Here is an 18,747-nt window from a genome sequence, read left to right on the forward strand (position 1 = left end):
TTATAATGTAGGTACCTTACCAGATGATCTAAGTGATCATATGCTAACTTATATAATAAGACAAAAGAATGATATCTCTATCACTCCAACCTATAGGATAACACGAACAAAGAAACACTTTAACCCTGTACTCTTCCAAAATGAACTCAAAGCTTGTGACTGGAAACCTGTAAAAATACTCCCACTAGATGAAGCTGTCAAATATTTTAACTCTAAATTTCTTGCAATCCTAGATGAGCATGCACCCAAACGACCTATTAGAATAAAATCCAAACCAGCCCCCTGGCTAACAAAAGATACTAGACAAAAAATACTACTTAGAAATAAAGCTTGGGACAATTGGAGAACTAACAGAACCTCCCCTGAAAGACAAACATTTAGACAGCTGAGAAACATAACTAAAAAGGCTATACTCTCTGACAAAAAGAACTACTATAGTAAGCTACAACAAACACACCACAAGAAGCCTCAGAAATTTTGGACTAACATCAATAGACTCCTCAAACCTGGTCAGTCTAGCACACCATCCCCTCATGATGTTGATCATAACACTCCACTTCAAATAGCCAACAACTTCAACACCTATTTCACAGAGACCATACAGTCCCTAGCTAGTCAGCTTTCCACTGATAACATGAGGCTCCCTTCTTCTACAGCTGGATCTCTACCAACTTTTAGATTTCATCCTATTTCAACAACTTTCATCTACAAAATCCTACTAAAGCTTAAGCCTTGTACTCCTTCAGCTGACCAGTTACCTTCTGAGTATTTGCAAATAGCAGCGAAAGTTATTGCCTTTCCCATATCCATCCTACTCAATAGAACCATTAATGAAGGCATCATTCCAGACATCTGGAAAATCTCCCACATCATCCCCCTACATAAAGGTGGTAAATCCAACGACTACTCTAATTACAGACCAATAGCTCTCCTATCACCCTTAGCTAAAGTCATGGAAAAATGCATTCACCATCAGTTACTCAACCACCTAACTAAACACAATATTCTGGCTACATGCCAGCATGGCTTTAGGCCATTTCATAGCACTACCACCGCTGTACTATCTTTCACTGACACCATTAATAAGAACTGTAATAACAACATCCTCTCTTCTGCTCTCTTCATTGACCTTTCAAAGGCTTTTGATATGGTTAATCATCCCCTACTTATAAATACTCTTGAACTTCTTGCTCTAGATCCCCCAGTTATACAATGGTTCAAGTCTTACCTTAACAATAGGCAACAGGCAGTTATCTGGGAAAATAAACTATCATCCCTCCTACCAGTCACCCTTGGAGTCCCCCAGGGCTCCATTTTAGGACCTCTTCTCTTTTCTTTATTCATCAACAACCTTCACATAGCAGTCCCTGAAGCTACCTGCATTCAATATGCCAATGATTCCACACTATATGTTCTGCTAACTCCACATCTGAACTACTCTATCTAACTCAAAAACTATTTAACTTAGTAGAAGACTGGTTCCTAAAACACTGCCTTCTTTTGAAAGCCAAAAAAACAAGCTTCTACTCTTTGCACCCACCATTAGGTCCTCTCCTATTGATTTCTCTATTATATCTAACAACGGTACCCTTATCTCTCCCGAACACACTACCAAACTATTAGGAGTCACAATTGATAACAACCTTAACTTTGATATGCATATAAATAACACCATTCAAGCAGTGAACAGAAAAATTGGCTCCTTATACAGAATCAAACCCTTCCTAACTCCTCTAGCTAGAACCACCATTGCCCAGTCTCACTTAATCTCAACTCTTCTCTATGCTTCTCCTATTTATACTAATCTAAAAAAAAATAATCTTCTCAAACTATCAAACTCCTATAACAATATTGCCAGGTTTGCCACTGGCAATGCATTTCAAACACACCACTGTCTGAATCTTAAGCAGCTTGACTGGCTTGAACTCCCTAACATGCTAACTTTTTCCCAACTCACCATTGCTCACAAAATCTTTTACCAACCTAATAATACTCCAATTCTCGCTAACCTCATTACCCCTTATAACAATCTGATTTCTCTACGCTCTTCAGGTAAATTACTTGCTAGTATAAGTAAGTCCAATAACTTGTCAGGCGACAGCATTTTCTCTAATACTGTTGGGAAACACTGGAACCTTCTACCTACTAATCTAACTCTACTTCCATCACTGTCACTCTTTAAGCAAAAACTCAAAATCCACCTAAAATCACACTGGTTATGTCCCTGTACTAACCCTGATTAATTAATTAACCACCTTTCCTTTTTTCTTTTTACTGCCTATGGTTCTACATCTTACTCTATATACCCCTCTGTATGCTAATATCTGGTCTCCGAAAACTTATAACCACAAGTGTTTATGTTAACCAACAATGAACTATAGTGTATCTCGCTTATCAAACAATCTCACAACTGTTATATTATTGACCTACTTGTATTTTTACTTTGAGTATGCCTTCTTTTGATTGTATATACCTCTTATTTTTTTTTTTTGTACTTGTTTTTGTTATATAATTGCATAATACTGTTTGTACTATGTTGGAGCTTTTCTCCCCGGGCCTCTACTGAAAATGGAAATATATCCAGTTAGACTAGCCCGGTCAACAAATGTAAAATAAAATAAAATAAAAATAAAAATAAGTATTTAAAATGCAAGGAAATTAGGACTGTAACACTAAAGGAATTGTTTATGTACCTACTTGTTTGTCCTGTATGGTGTTCTACACAGGTAAAACTGAAAAGAATTTAAGAAAGAGAAATTATCAACACATTTATGCTATTAAAATGAAATATATTACCAATGCATTATGTGAGCATGCACTTGAGTGCTTGGACTTTAGCAGTTTTATTTTGTGTGTTGTAACTGGTGGATATTTATATGAGAGATGGGAATTGTTCAGCATTTTTAGAATACAGGGAACTATTGCATGCTATTCAACCACCTGGAATTAACAACAAAATTTCTATTTGTAGTTTGCTCTCATTAAAGGCTGACAAATTATGATTTTATCTAGTTACATACGTACTATAACAAAGCTTGTGGAATGTTTTTACACTTTATATGTTGTTTTAATACAGTAGATGTCCATTATAGGAAGCTAGCTAAATTCTTAAAGCTTTCTTCGTTTCAACTTTCAATGGATTTTTTTTTAAATTCTAAACATTTTGTATTTAATGAATTGCAGAATTATCTTACCTTTTGTTTATTACATATTATGTTACTTATAGGCTTTTGGAGGGTAACTAATTTTTTAGTCAATCATTCACTTTATTCTAAGTCAAGTGGTTATTAATTGGTTTTGTTAAGTATTTAAAGGCAGTTTGTATTTTATTACTTTGATCTGAAGAAGTTCCAGTTATAAAATAAAGGAATGAAAGTACTTATCCAACTACTAGATTTGGTCGATGAGTTATTCTTTACACCAATTTTTTTGTTTTTACAAGTTTATTAGTTTGTATTGAAAGGATAAAAACAGTCAGAAGTTTACAGAGTTCAGAGAGAAGGAAGTTGGCATGTATAAGAAAAAAGTAAACAAGGTCTATTGCAAATTCATACCTGACTAGTTTATTGCAAATTCACAGCTGACTAAATCAGTCAGACACAGGATAAAAAGAATGCCTACTGAGAATAAAAGAGAAAACAGTTACAGACCTCCCTTGATAAAAGGCATCAAGGGAGATATGCCACTCACCCCTTAAGGACACAAAAGTATTCCAGCTCAGTAGCTTTTGAATGCACAATTACATTATCTATTTTTACAAGTTTTTAATATTGCTTTTAAGACAAAAAACAATACTCCACAAGATCAGAAGCATAGCTGGGGAAGAGCAAAGTGGGCAGCTGTACTGGGTGCAAAGTGTTAGGGGTTGCAACTGGAAGATGCCTATCAGTTAGTACTGGTATTTACAATATGGTAGTGAATTCTGATACTGCTATGCTGCTTTTCTGAGCAGGACTAAAGCTCTTGCTTTATATGTAGTATACATTGTAGCAAAAGGTTTGTTACAGTTTTTTTTTTTTAAACTTGGAAGTCCTTTTCATTTTTATTATTTCGATTATTTCACTTTTGTTGTGCTCCTGAATCTAAAGTTGTGAGTTGGCATGGAGGACCTGGTGCCCCTTTGGAGAGAGGTAAGGAGTGCCAGAACTGAAAGAATGGACTTTTTTTTTTCTTTTGTTTCTCAACACCAGATCAAAGTGCGGGACCAGCTGCTAGATGAACCAGCTATAATAAATTTCAGTACATGGTAAAAGAGAAGTTAAACTATGTTTTGAAGTACTCATCTTATGGAAAGCCTGATGTCCATTACATTACAGTAAGTACCAGATACAGTTCAATGAAAAGAAGTAAAAAGTCACATAGAAATGCATACAGGACCAAACCAGAGAGACCCCTGGCAAAACAGGCTTGTATCATTAGTGTTTTTACTTTTTTCCCTCTTTATCTAGGTAAATACCCATTTTGCTGTTTATATAATTTTTGCACATAACCATTGTTTTTTTACCCTAATCAATATGTATATTGTAAACACTGTCAATCTTATATAGTCCCTCCTAGGAGACCACTTTATGTACGTACTTTGCATATATTTATGTTTCATAAGTGGTTTTGTTTATACTTGTAACTTGGAGCTTTTCTCCCCTGGCCTCCACTGAAAATGGACATGTATCCAGTTGGACTATCCCAGTCAACAAATGTAAAATAAATAAATATATACATTTTAATTCCACACACACTATGATGAGAGCATCGACAGCACTCCTCAAGGACATAAAAGTGTTCTAGCTCAATGGCTTTAGAAATGATCCTTTACTTATTTTTACAGGTCTTTAAGAAGACATTACATCTTTCACCAACAAAAGGTAGAAGGAAAATGTAAATACTCAAGATTAATAGCAGTAGGGTTGCCACCGATCTGTTTTTTTTTTCCTGGATTATCCAAAAATTAAATCAATTCTCCAGTAGTCCGGAAAACACTGTACAAACTTAGGTATTTTGTTTCAAAAAAGGAAACAGACTATCAGAGTTTGTTAAATCAGCTCATTTACTATGTTTTTTTTTACAGAAAAACATAGTAAATTGGCTGAAAGCAAGTATAAGAAAGGAAAAAGAGGGCGTTCCCATCAGCTGATATCACAAAATGTGTGGAACGTGGGCAGGAGGGGGCAGGAATGGTGATGCAAGGGGTGTGGCATTAGTTCAGTTTTAGCCACAACAAAATGTGGCAACCCTAAACAGCAGGGCTTGCAGAAAGGGGTTGACTTATTTTTTTTAATTAACGTTCATAGTAAATCATAGTGTCCTGAGTACGGTAAGTTTAGATGACAATAGTAGAGAGTGATTTAAATATTGTAATTTGAACAGTATGGTACACAATTTAAAATCAAACCTCTTCTTAATGTATTTCCTTTAGTGGAGCTCTTTTTTGAGTTTGTACTCTAACTTCCAGTGGGTGTGGCCTGAGCCTTTAAAAAAATCAAGTCATCACCTCCCATTTCAAACAAATATTCATATCTCTATAACTGTGTTACAGGAAATCTGTAAATGACAAACTGTTCAGCACAAAGCAATATTTACAGTGTTTACAGTCATTCAATTCTAGAATTTTATAAGCCACAATAGAATCTGTAAATTTTAGTAATGTTGTATAAACAGCTTACAATATCTCCATAACCATTCATGCAATACACATACTGCCAGTTGCATTTTTTTCATACAGCTGTGACCATTCGTATGAAGCAGTTTTGTCTGTGTTACTTTATTGTGGAGCTATGTAGGGAAATCTGAAAATACATATAAGAAGTATACAAATAATATTCAATATTTCTTTAGCTATGCTTGACAGATGTCAAACATTAATACAGTTGTGTTTGACATTGTGTTAACTTGTAAGATGAAATCTCTAACACTTTGTAAGTAGCATGGTTTTGGAATTATTAATGAAAATATGAACAAACAATATTTGATGGCTAGAAGTATCAGTTGGATGTAACTGCTGAAAAGCCTGGAGATATTAATAGGCTATAATGAGTTAAATGACAAATATATGTCTCTTTTTAGAATTATGTAGAAATGTTTAATTTTTCAAAATGGCATAAATATGCATGGCTTATTTAAAATGGAAGTTATTTATAACAGGAGCAGTCCACATTCTACATGAAGTATAAATGTATTTTAAAAGCAGATGTGCAGCTGGACAAAGAATATTTGCCTTAGCCAGCACAGTGGCATAGAAGGACTACTATGTCCCAGGTGACCCGGGTTTCATTAGTGGCTCAGATGGATTAGGCATTGGCAGGCAGGGATCAGCGTGTGTATCTAGGAATGAGGGTGTTGATCAAGGCCACTCCCTAAGGGGAGGTGTGGTCCAGAGAGCAGAGTGGCCCTCAGACATTGTCAATGAATACAAAGATGGGTCTGGGAAATATGGGTATGTCATAATAATCCCCTCTCAGCAGCAGAAACAGTCATTGTTGCTGTCACTACCCCACCCCCAATGCCCTTAAGATTCATGCCAGCCCTAGGTCACTCTCAGAAAATCAGGGAAGGCAGGATGACAGGGTAGACTCAATGATAAATGGAGGCACTGGGATGGTCACAATAAATGAAGCAGGGAGGAGGGAAAAAAAAAAAGAAAGAATCTTGTTTGCTTGTCATTGTTAGTGCTAAATACATACACTGTATGTGACTTGAAAGACAGGACAAGTTCTAATAAAATACCCAGGTAATGAAAAGGCTTCTAGCATATCAAGAAAACACTCTCTGGAGTAGTGTATGCTCCAGGCTATGCAATGGTGAAAAGCAGCAAAAATTTGACATTATTAATATTAAATGATGCCCCACAGAATACATGAGCTACTTTACAAGGTCAAGTTTCCTTAGAAGAGAAAGAAGCACACCAGTAAACCAGATATTCTGAGAACAAAGCACAAAGATCTACTTCAACACAGGAAGCTGCTGCAAATAAAAGAGGTTTCACTACTGATTCCAGGGTTACAGCTGTCTGAATTCACTGACGTTTGAGATGTCTCTTTCTAACCTTGACCGTATAGTTCCTGATATGGAAGTAATTTGCTAAACCGGCATATTAGTCCAATACTGAAGTTTATATTTTAATTAATGTCTTAAGCAGCAGAGCAAGGGTGAAGTTATAGAAAATCTTGGTTAAATCAGCAAAGAAAGCACCATGTAATACAAAATGTCTCATGTTTGACAAAGTTTTACAGTTTTACTTGGCTTCCTACCTTCCTTGAAAACATGTGAATAAGAAAAATATCTGCCTGAGTAACCCCACCTTCCTAAAACGCTAGGCTGGAAATGGAGGAATAATATAAGCCTGAAGTGATCAAGAAGGAAGGGAAGGGGGTGTAAGTTTAGGGATAGTAATTATAGATAAAAAACACTGGTGATACCAAGGTAAAACCAACAAGACTTTATTGAACTATAACATATAACTGACTAAGCGCTTTCACCCATGTGGGGCATCTTCAGAGTCAGTTTTCCACATCTAATCACAACCTTTAAATACACATTTCAATTAACACTAAAATCAAGAGGTAATTGGTTACAATTAATCTATCCTTTAAACTTTTGGATTTTAACCCTTAGCTGTCATTGGGATAGTTTTTGTATAATTTTATATGTGAACACCAAATACTCTAAGTAATAACATGACCAAAATTATTTCAATACCTAAACTCAAAACATACATTAATATATATATAAAAAAAATGTAAAAAAATAAATATGTATGTAAAGAATATATATAAAAATATATAAGTATATATGAATATATAAAAGATAAATACAAAAATGTATATAAATGTATAATATAAAAATGTACATGTATGCATATGAACCTCATGCATCTGACTGAAAAGTCAAGAATACTCTATTGTTTCTATCTATTAAATACAAGCAGCCTTGTGTTTCAATATACATGCTAGAGATAGGGTGTCATTAATGCCAGGTGCACTGCTTGCGTCTAGTCGTATTTGCCTCAAGCATTCCCTGACTTCTAAAATGGTTTTATAGTCACCACCAAACTCCTTAGTGTATAATCTGTCTATAACAAAAAATAAGAATTTATTATAGTTAATACAGTCTTTACTATAGTTATATAATGAATTAGTTAATTTCTTGTTTTTGATATCCCTATTGTGTTCCATAATTCTTTGTGTCAACTTTCTTGTGGTCATACAAATAAAGAAAGCTGGACAAGATAAACAAGTAGCCACATATATAACCATTTTGGTGTTACAACTGCAATAACCAGGATTCCTCAAAGACCTCTTAAAATTGCCCACTAAAACATATGGGCCATCATTAATGTATTTGCATGCTTTACAGTTACCACACTTGGCCATGCTAGCAGGCCTTTGACCAGTGGACATAGGTGTTCTCACCAAATGTTCTTTAATGTTCAAACCCCTACTGTTGATAAAAAGGGGATACTTTTCTAGTGTGTCTTGCATGTCTATGGGGAGTACACTTTGCCATGTCCATTGGATGATGTTTTTAACTTCAATGGCTGTGGTGTTGTGTTATAAAACCATACCCGTTTGAATATTCTTCACTTTGTGTTTGTGAATATTACTATTCTCTACATCCCAAAAACGGAACCATTAGCAGCGTTTATAGACACTATGAACAAGAAGATTCGTGACAACATACCACACATATTAAAAGACTCATGGCACTGTCTGGATTGCCTCAGGACTTTATTTGATACAAATTTAGGGGAATTTTGGTTTGTAACCATTGACGTAGTAAACTTGTTTTCAGTGATACCCCATGACACTGGTTTAGACTGGTTTTCCAGGAGCTTAGACAAACATAGCCACATGCATCAGGTGAAGAGATGTTTACTTGTTGACTTGATGTGCATTGTTCCACCAAGTAACAAACAGTACAGAACGGTAATGCTCCTTATGATGAAACAGATGTATATATTAACAAGGGTGTACTATGCAAGTTGAAAATGGGGAATCCAGTAAAATAGGAGAAGGTTACACAGGCAGGTGTAAGGCCGGGAGATTAATTTTCTTTTAAATTAAAAAAAACAAACTTTTTTTGTTTTAAGGGCATTTTTCTTTGAGAATGCCATTTGCATCCAATTGAACAGATGCTTCTGCATCTGTGTGACTGATGGTTTATGTCTTTATCTTCTGCTCCCACATGGAATTTGGACTGCAGATGCAGGGGGTGTGTATGCATGCTTGTAAGAAGTAGGTAGGTAACGGTATGTGTGTGTGTGTAAGAAGTAGGTAGGTCTGTATGTGTGTTTGTGTTTCTAAGAGGGAGGTAGGAGTATGTGTGTGTGTGTGTTTGTAAGAGGGAGGTAGAGGTGTGTGTGCATTTTTAAGAGGGAGGGGTATTTGCGTATTAACTCAACCAGGTTATTTATATTGCTTTGACCCCGATTTATTGAGCTAAGTGACAGAGATTTGTGTGTGTGATGCTCTCTTTCTCTCTCTCTCTCTATGTATGTATATATCGAAAGCTTTTACAACCCAGTAATCAAAACATAAACCGATTACATTAATAGAGACACAGAGCCCAACATAATGTTCATACGTCTGACGTTATTAAGTAAGAATTTCTCTGTGTTTTTCCACAACATAAAAAAAAAATACATAAGACAGGTTAAAAATATCGGGATAATCACAGATGTTATGAAAAGTCTGAACATTTAAAAGTTATGACTGACCACCGGCAGAAAAAGTGTGCTAGGTGCTGTGGAACAGTGCAGTAAAATCGCCTTTATTCAAAAACAAAACAAAAAAATAAGTACATTTCCAAACATTACAATCAAAACAAACTTAGCTGGCCAAATCATAGCACTAAAATAAAATTCATGTGCAACTAACTGTTGCTCCTTAGTTGGGCTGCATCATCACAGCCCTTTGATTCAGTCAGGTTTCAAACCTAAAATGCAAATAAAGACTCACAAGCCTCTTTAAATAAAATTCACTGCATGTTCTCAGGAGTGGGAGCTTCATCTGTCAGTTTGCAATTATTCAGAGGATGCATGTTCTGTTCTTTTACACATTTTGAGAGATTTGTCACTTGGTTGCGTTAATACATAAGTACCGAGGGGTGTGTGTGTGTGTGTGTGTGTGTGTGTGTGTGTGTGTGTGTGTGTAAGAAATGGGGTAGGAATGTGGGGGGGGGGGGTCATACCTCGGAATTATCCAGATTTTTGCCTCATATTTTTGTTTTGTTTCTCATAAAATTGTGTTTTTTTCTGGCAAATCATTGAGGATTGAAGTCAGAAAAAAATGGTAGACATTTGAGTTTTAGACTTTATATCCTTAGAAAATGCATACTAATGCAAACCTTGTTTTATCCACTTTCTAAGGAGGTTGGGGGATGTGTGTGTGTATTCATACCTCTCAACTGTACAGATTTTCACAGAATGTCCGGATTTTTGCCTTATATTTTTGGTCTGCTCCTCATAAAAACTGTTTTTTAACAAATCACTGGGATGAGCTAAGAATAAAGTTACTAAACAATAACATGTATTTGAGTTTCAGACGTCATATCCTTTAGAAAATGCATTCTAACACAAATCCTGTTATTCAAGCAACGTTCTGAATGTATCCCTAGTTTTGGGTCTTTGTCCCCAACCTTATAACAGGCTTTGTCCAGATTTCTTATGCTAAGAGATTGAGAGGTTTGGTGTGTGTGTGTGTGTGTGTGTGTGTGTGTGTGTGTGTGTGTGTGTGTGTGTGTGTGTGTGTGTAAGAGGGAGGTAGCATACTCCCCATACCGCTCAGCTGTCTAGGTTTTTGCAGAATGTCCACATTTTTTGCTCCATATTAATCCTAAAAAGGATTGAAGTTGCTAAATAATAAACATTTGACTTTTAGCTGTCATACCCTTTAGAAAAATGCATACTAACACAAATCCTGTTATTCTAGCAATTGTTTTAAGTTCATGAGAGAATATGTAATAATCTGTTCCTATTTATTTTAGGCTTTGTCCAGATTTCTTGCACTAAAAAGAAGTTGAGGTGTGTGTGTGTGTGTGTGTGTGTGTGTGTGTGTGTGTGTGTGTGTGTGTGTGTGTGGTGTGTGAGAGAGAGCGGGAGTGAAATGCCCTCTTTAGAGTTAGCAGGTAGAATTTATTTTCAAGTGCATTTTCAAGGAATCGTGAGCTTCAAGGGAAGAGAAGTTTACTGCTGCTCATGCTAAGTCTGCTTAAAATGTGCAACTATTTTGTTTAGCAAATGGTATCACTATTGTGGTATACACCCGCAGTGGTGGTGCTGTGGTAGCGTTGTCGCCTCACAGTTAGACGTTGCCTGTTCGATTCTCAGTTAGAGCGTCTTCTGTGTGGCGACATATGTGAATGGGCATTCCTTCGTTGAAGGTTGTGCGTTAGGCCCGGCAAGCCAGTACGTAAAAATCTACTGCCAATCATTAGCGGACCGGAGTTCCGCTGTGGCGACCCCTAAACCGGGAAAAGCCGAAAAAAAGAGAGATCACTATTGTGGTATAGATTTTTAAAGCAGTGTTAGTAGCACAGCATGTAGCATACTTGCATCTTGATGTAGAGGGCTGTAGGTTCTACTCCCACAGTATGTAGATTTGTATTTTAAGGGGTGAAGTGCTGCAGTCCTGAGAATGTCCTCCTTTGGATGAGATACCTAGTAACTATGAACCTGTTTTTCAGCTTGCCACCCATTCCTATTGCAATATACCAACTTACCATTTTTAATGTAACATAGGCAATTTATTTTTTAAGGGCAGCAGGCACTGAATTTGTAGATGAAACACTGAAATATAAAGTTGTTTTCTATCAACAACCTCTTCGTTAGTTTCAGATCTCTTTAATGTGGAATTATTCAGATGACTTTTACTTCTGCAGAGATTGTGGATACTGGCTGACATTGATGGATTGTAATGACAGAAGTCTGAGTGGCCTTTTATGGTTCAAATGTTCTGAATTGGGCATGTTTGTCATTACTGGTTCATATGTTTTGCTTACTGGAAAAATGTTCAAAACTATAAATTTAAAACACTCTAACAAGTGGTGCTCTATTATACAGGGGCTATAATTCAATTATTATATATTATAATTAAGCTATATTATAATTAATACAATCATGAAGGTGAATCAAAGAACTTTTGTATGATTCTAAAAATGTGTGCAAGGGGCCTATGATTTGAAAACAGCCCAAACGTAAACTTAACCTGCCAATGGTTAGATACATTTTCTTTAAATGTGGGTTTCAATGCTGTTTCAGTGAATGTGAATTTCAAAGGTACAGAAGTTTGAATGCCAAGTCTGTTTTCATTGTAAGACTATTGCTTTGTTTAGGTTTAGCAAATGTCTATCAGTATTTGTGCTGTAAAATTTGAAATAAAAGTTGTAAATTAAATCCAGACATCTGTAATCATTGTAGAAGTAAAGCATAAAACAGTATGCATACTGAGAGTTTTGAACAGTGTATATGGCAAGTGGGGAGAAATAGCCAAGTAATGGGTCACTGGAATGACTGTGTGGGGATGGCTCTGGGTTTGCACCCCCCTGATGGGTACAGCTCGAGAGGGGATGATAAAATGTAGCATGCGCATAGGTATTATAACTAAGGAAAAGAGTTTGCTGTTGGGGTAGTGTCTGTGGATAAACAGTGTTGTGGAAGATATAATGTCAAGCGGGGGACCGTACATTGTTGTACATTTTGATAGTGTTGCTGGATAATAAAGACAATAGACTCGTACTGTACATATTCAATATAGTAGGTATTAAGATGAATCACACCTTAGTTATCAGGAGAATCCATCAACAAGCTGTGTATAAGTGCTAAAAATCAGAAGGTCAGTGTTTTGTAGTGTGAACTAGGGAAGGAACAAAACAGTAGTTTGGAAAGTGGAACAGCAACAAACAAAATCATATGAGATAAAATACAGACACAGGGAGTAGGCTGTCAGCCAATTTAGTGGCGACAGGAAAAACACTTTATAGGGGACTAAGAGACAATGCAAAGAGGAAAATAGGAGAATATGGACCACAATCAGGAAACAGTAGGAGGAGTAAATGAATGAGAAACAATCAGAGATCTTGAGTAGCAAATGGGCTGTTGCCTCCTACAGAAACAGTTATGACAGTAAACAGTTATAGGTAAATATTAAAGAATTATTACTTCAGAGAGCAAGAGTAACACAGCAACATCAACTGAACAACCAACTTGTAATACAATTTTTAGCTGCAATTCTAAAATGAATTTTAAAAGGCATGCTGTCTGTTTTCCTGTAACCCGTACTGGACAGGTAAGCATACTTCTCAACCTAGAAACATCAAAAATCTGGACAAAGGCCCATGAAAAGTAGGTGCAACTGCCCAAAAATCTGTATGTTGACTAACGATATTTGCATACATAATTATGCAACCCCACCCACTTTGATAGAATTGTGGGATACCAACATTCAAACGCAAATGGAAAAATAGACAAAATATTAAACACAAAATATAACCAGAAAAATGGTGTTTTATTTATATTGACATTAGGGAAAACTGATAAACCCTCCGTTTATTATCCACACTAAGCTTCAAACCCGATCTTTGCCTGTATATAGATAGCAGACTGTCAATTAGTCTGGTTTTGGTTCAGCATAGCATTGAGCTGGATGAAATAGTTACTGATGATGGATAAATGTATTTTATTAGAAAATAGGTTGCTGTTTATCAAACCTCATCTTGCAGTATAATCCAGCATACAGAGAAAAGAACACGTTTTTCTTTTTCTGGAAATAATCCGTAACAAGTTAGTATATAACTAAGGTTAGAGTGCACTCTGCCTGGAAAGCTCTTATAACCTAATGAAAGCAATACTGGCACAAACAAAAATTACTCAGTAGCTTAAAGTATGGGCATGGCAGGCATGCAAAATGTGTTTATCATCCAATGGTCAGGCGAGGTAGGAATAATGACAGGGCTTTTTTTTCTGTCATCACTATATACAGTAGAGACCAGGGAGACAAGAAAAAAATAAGTGTTCCTCTCCCCCACTTAATAGAGAGCAATTTGGTAGCTATATTTTGTCATCTGGAAATGAGACTGATGTATGTTTATGCACAAGAGAATTTAGCAGAGAGCAGCCAGACCACCATTTCAAGAAAGTCTACCTCTAGAGTGAAAAATGCTATTCAAATTTAACATGGAACAACCAATAAGACTGGAAATATACAGTCTCATATAGGATAAGCAATGGTTACGTGGCAATAGGGAAGCTTTCCCTTCAGTGGCAGCACCCAATAAATAAAATTTGACAGAACTCATCCCAAAGAAGGTATGCCACTAAAAGACACTACCTTCACTAAACAAACAGAATTTACTGCTCACTTTCTGTGCCAAAAATAGTTTCATCACTGTAATAAAATGCGTGTTCTGCATTACTGTTACTTTCCATTACTATAAACATTCAACGTCAGCAAATGTAAATAAGTGTACAAAAATAAAATAATCATAACTGCTCTTTGCTAAATCAACTATCTAGACATTCCCATTCAGAATTAAAGCATGTATCCTGATAAATATTACTCTCAACTACAGTGACCAATCCATCCGACACAGTGTAACTTGTGGACAAGCAGACAAAACAAATAAGATACACAGAATCCTGCACCAGGGCTTTTTATGTCCTTAGTATTACAGGATTATGAGCAAAGACACATAAAGATGGAGGAAACAGAAAACAAGGAGGTCAGGAATAGATCTCCTTTGGCCAACTATTTTATAATGTTCTTTTCCTTTAGGTACAAACGTGTGGAAATGCCAAGTGTCCCACCCCAGCTTAACACCTACACCTAGTTATGTTTGCTTTGTGGATGCAGACATGATAGTAAATACGGAGTAATGGAAAATACCCTGATACTGTAAATCACTGCCTCTTCCACTGAAAAGCATATCAAAAGATTCAGTTGCACATTGTTCCTCTAACTCGTCGAATGTAAAGGTGTAAATAAATGATACCTGGTGACCGAGTGAAATTTTGTCCTGCAATGCTGACTGTCTGAATGAAGAAGTATCTCACAGGTAGTACAATACGGGACTTTAATCCTGAACCCCATACCAGAGGATTTTTCGGATTAATATCTTCAACACTTGCAACAACTGCAAACCACAGGAACTATAGTAAACAGTGGTTACCAACCTTAAATAAGCATGTATTCTATATGTTCATTTTCATTTCTTTATACACAATGACCAAGGCTTCAGGAATCAATAAAGAGTTCTTCTAATGAAGTAAACTGAAACATTTCCCCATGCCTTGGCAAACTTTTCTGGAAGATCTCGCCCACCTTGATAGGTCAGTACAAACACCAATAATAAGTAATCGTAAAGAATCCCAAAAATTTAAGGCACTGAACAATTGTTCAGAATATGTAAATATTTTGTAAACTTTGTTTACTATTGTGCTTTCACAAAACTTAAATTACTGCAGCAGAGTGGATACACTTTCTCTTACAGCTGTACAAATATAACAACTCCCTGGAACTCCACTTCTTAAAAAAAATACTTAATGTGAGTTTGCTACCCAAGCCAACACAGTCTACAAATTGCTAAACATTGCACAAAACAAATAATTTTAAATGTCATAGCTATATTTTTCTTTATGAATTCATCTAATTTATTTAGGAAGTAAATGAAATCCTCAACCACAACCCAGGACTAGAAGTAAAGAAGTAAAATAATAAATATGTATTTGCCCTTCTCTTTGCAGAGTTATCACAACAAAAAAGGTCCAGTGGATTTACTTATCCATCTATTAACTGAAGAACAAGCTTAATCAGCTATAATGACAGGATCAGTCCAAAAGTACGGGTGAAATAAACGGTATTTACCACTTTCCCTAGAAGCCATCAACACAATATGCAGTTATACTTCTACTCTATACCTCCTTTTTATCAACAGGCAAGTGCTGCTTGTTTCCTTACTCTTATCTTGAATCACAAATAAAGACTGAGAAGCAGTTCTGCTTGCCGTTGCGGCTCTACTACTATCGTGCGGCTCTGCTAGTGTGGTTGATATGATGCAATGGCAGGTGAGGGGTCAAGGTCTAAAAATGGTAATTTAAAGGGACTGCAAAGAAATTCACGAACTACTATTGTAAGTGTAAAAGAGGAATTTTCCTATACATATCAGAGAGCTGAGCAGTTTGCTTTCAGCAGTCCCCGATTTTTCCTTATATTTTTTGCTCTGAGGGTTATAGTCAGATATGGCACTGTCTCCAAAAAACAAGTTATAGATTAAGGGGAAAATGTGTTAGGCTACCACTATAGCACCAACTAACCCAACAATCTGTCGGTTATTTTGCAGCAAACAGTAACAGTACTATATTAGTCAGAAAAAAGAATGTTGATGGCAGGGGCAATTAGTGTATTTGTTTTTTAGTGTGTATTTTTTTAAAGCCAGGTAAGGCAAATTCTTGCATCTTTTTAATGTGGGGGGGTGTCACTCACCCTCACCCTGTTGCTCTGGTTCCCTTCTTAATCAAGGCATTTTGTGCAGTGTGCAACATTTTTTCAACATTTTCTTTCTTTTTTTTTAACTGAGCTGGCCTTTCTCCTGGGTCCTAGTGCCTGTTTGGTTTGCTACCCCCTCTTCTTTACAAACTGTACTGAAGTGCGCACAATCTTTTCATGTCCTGACATCCTTGAGTTGCATTATTAAAAAAAAAAACAGGAATTAAAGGGGCCACACGGGAAATAATGGAACCCCATTATTTTGCCCTCAAAACTAGTAAATACCGAGGAATTTGATACAGTTGACGGGTATCAGATAAGCTGGTTACTTACTGGCAAGAAATGGCATATATTAATAGGGCTTAAATTAAGTAAATGGTATTTGTAATGTAACAACAGATGACTAAATAGACTAAGGACATGCATACCTAAAAGGTGCAACCATTCTCTCAGTCACACGTTAGCCAAACAGGGACTGATGCACTCAAACTCAGCATCGCAAATGAAGGTGTTTAGCAGCTGATAGCTTTAAGCTTCTGCACTTACCTTCCAGACTCAACTTATTTTTGCCTTGGTATAAAAATACAGTAACAAAGATATACCTTATAAACTAAGTCACAACTCCCAGTCTTTCATGAGGTTGAACATCATCATCATCTTCTTTCGGCTGTTCCCGTTAGGGGTCACCACAGCGGATCACCCATTTCCATTTCTTCCTGTCCTCTGCATCTTGCTCTGTCACACCAACCACCTGCATGTCCTCTCTCACCACATCCATAAACCTTATCTTAGGCCTTCCTCTTTTCCTGTTACCTGGTAGCTTCATCCTTAGCATCTTTTTCCCAATATACTCAGCATCCCTCCTCAGCACATGTCCAAACCAACGTAATCTTGCCTCTCTGGCTTTGTCTCCAAACCTTCCAACCTGGGCTGACCCTCTAATATACTTATTCCTAATCCTGTCGACCCTCATCACACCCAGTGCAAATCTTAACATCTTTAACTCTGCCACATCCAGCTCAAACTCCTGCCTTTTTGTCAATGCCACTGTCTCCAACCCATATAACATAACTGGTCTCACTACCCTCTTGTAGACCTTCCTTTTCACTCTTACAGGTACTCTTCTGTCACAAATCACTCCTGACACTCTTCTCCACCCACTCCATCCTGCCTGTACTCTCTTCTTCACCTCTTTTCCACACTCACAGTTACAGTGAACTATTGACCCCAAGTATTTAAACTCATCCACCTTCGCCACCTCTACTCCTTGCATCCTCACCATTCCTCTATCCTCCCTGTCATTCACACACATGTATTCTGTCTTAGTCCTGCTAACCTTCATTCCTCTTCTCTCTAGGACATATCACCATCTCTCCAGGGTCTCCTCCACCTGTTCCCTACTCTCACTACAGATCACAATGTCATCTGCAAACATCATAGTCCACGGGGACTCCTGTCTGATCTCGTCTGTTAACCTGTCCATCACCACTGCAAATAAGAAAGGGCTCAGAGCTGATCCTTGATGTAAGCCCACCTCCACCTTAAACGCATCCGTCACTCCCACCACAGACCTCACTGCTGTCACACTGCCCTCGTACATATCCTGTACCACTCTTACATACTTCTCTAACACTCCTGACTTCCTCATACAATACCACAACTCCTCTCTAGGCACCCTGTCATATGCTTTCTCTAAGTCTACAAAAACACAATGCAACTCCTTCTGACATTCTCTGTACTTCTCCATCAACACTCTCAGAGCAAACATCGCATCTGTAGTGCTCTTTCCCGGCATGAAACCATACTGCTGATCATTAATCATCACATGAGCTTGATAAAAAGTCTAAAAAGTCTAAAATATGCATGTCCAAAGCTAGTGGGGTTTGGCTTTATTGGCCCAAATGTAACCAAAAAGACTTAAAAAGTAAAAAAGTCATGGACATTCAGAGACCATGCAGCTGAAATAATTGATGTCCTTAAGGGGTCATTTGCATACATCCCATGGGCCTTCATGACAGGAGGTTTAAGTTTTCACACAATAAAACTCTAGCTTGGCTAGGTTTTTCTTGCAGTTTTTACTGCAGGTTTAAATGCGAGACAGAGTGGACAACATGTAGGAAAATATGTGGCACATGATCAAACAAGGGCAAAACCCAGTGAAACCAAATGCACTGTTGTTTATAGTGTTTCTGGACTGCAGACTGTAATCACCATTTTGGAGTTATATTTTATAAAGCCATCGACAGTCTGGAATGTTGCACTTTTCCTATTGTAC

General features: G+C 36.9%; 1 protein-coding gene across 2 annotated transcripts in view; it reads right to left on the minus strand.

Moving 5' to 3' along the window:
* The window catches only part of ARL15 (ADP ribosylation factor like GTPase 15), a 3,047,572-nt gene that overhangs the window by 57,131 nt on the left and 2,971,694 nt on the right, over positions 1-18,747 (minus strand). The gene's annotated exons all lie outside the window — the stretch shown is intronic.

Source organism: Protopterus annectens, chromosome 2.part2 (assembly GCF_019279795.1).
Source record: "Protopterus annectens isolate FY-2018-M chromosome 2.part2, PAN1.0, whole genome shotgun sequence".
Lineage (NCBI taxonomy): Eukaryota > Metazoa > Chordata > Ceratodontiformes > Protopteridae > Protopterus > Protopterus annectens.